The sequence below is a fragment of the Belonocnema kinseyi genome, chromosome 6 (genome assembly GCF_010883055.1).
Source record: "Belonocnema kinseyi isolate 2016_QV_RU_SX_M_011 chromosome 6, B_treatae_v1, whole genome shotgun sequence".
Classification (NCBI taxonomy): Eukaryota; Metazoa; Arthropoda; class Insecta; order Hymenoptera; family Cynipidae; genus Belonocnema; species Belonocnema kinseyi.
Genome location: NC_046662.1, coordinates 103,517,290 through 103,518,627, shown reverse-complemented (window position 1 = coordinate 103,518,627; position 1,338 = coordinate 103,517,290). Strand labels below are relative to the sequence as shown.

The following is a 1,338-nucleotide window of genomic DNA, read 5'->3' as shown; positions in this document are numbered from 1 at the left end:
AGCTATCTAAGGATGGTACTATAGAACGCCACCTCAAGGTAGGCCTAGTGGCGCCATCTCTTGGTCAGGCCGGAAACTTATCAATCCACCCTCGTATGAGCAGCCCGACCAAAGAAACTGTTCTCGTTAGAATTCAGCCTATGGATCTGGAGAACGGCTCAGATATCGAATAGCGTGTCTATAATACGCGTAGGCGCTCGCTAGTAATGAACTCGAAATTATTTCTGCCTGCGCTCCTGATCGGCGAGCTTCGCCGCTTTCGCGCGTTCACGAAGAAGCTCGCATCTGGCAACGTCGTATTTCCCGGTGGACTCTCGACCAATCAGTCTTCGTTCTCGCGAAGTTCGCGAAGCCCCGCGAAGCTCGCATAGAGCATCCTCGTTCGTAACGCTGAGAAAATATAAACAGGAGAAGAGCTGGCGAGGAGCGGATTTTCCGCTCTTCACGCATTTCGCTCTCATTCCCTGCCTTAAACCTTCACCTAAGTTTGGCCTGCAATCCATTAGCCCGGATTCGAAAGTTAATATAACGCTTTGTGACTTAAATGTGCATATGAGCACGCTTAAGGTGGAAACTATTAGTTCTACCGATCTCATATTTTGCATAGTGATGTGTGTTCTGCGAGGAAAAATGCGTTCAAAATCCGTATGCGGAATCGGCTTTTTTGCGGATAAACCAAAAAATTTGCTTATAACCTCCTAAGGACCACAACGCGACAAACGGGATTCAAAATTTTATAAACAAGAATAAAATTCTTAACCGTATCCGTACCTACGAAACCCGTGAGTCACAGTTTTTTAAAAATCTAAAAATTTTGTAAATTTCAAAAAGTTTAAAGGTATAGAAACCTGTTTAATTTAGTTTGGTCGAGCACCATCCGATTTTCGCGATCCTTTCGAATTATATCAGTTTCACGAAATCCTGCTCACCGTTTTCAAGAATTTAAAAAATGTTTCGAAAATTGTGAACATTTTGTTACTGGGTTTATGATAACGGACTATATGAATAATATCGAGGAAAATTGGATCAGAAATTTCACTTTAAATTCGACACACAGCTAGCTTGGATCGAACTGAATAATTCTATCTTATTTTGATTGAATACAGAAAATTTGAATTTCAAAAAAGCTAATTTGTATCAAATCGAACAAATTGATCTCAGGTTGGATATTTTTGGACGGCACTTATATTTTTCCCGTGATAAACGTAAAAATAAGTACGTGAAGACTGATATAGGGTGTTCTTAGGGTGCACGAGGCTTTCGCTGGATCGTCGTATTGATTCCTTTACAGACTGTAACCACCTATCTCACGGTTGTGAGACGTGGTTATGGCTGAAA

General features: G+C 41.3%; 1 protein-coding gene across 1 annotated transcript in view; it reads right to left on the bottom strand.

The window, feature by feature from the left end:
* Positions 1-1,338, bottom strand: part of LOC117175527 — a 69,760-nt gene that overhangs the window by 1,874 nt on the left and 66,548 nt on the right. The gene's annotated exons all lie outside the window — the stretch shown is intronic.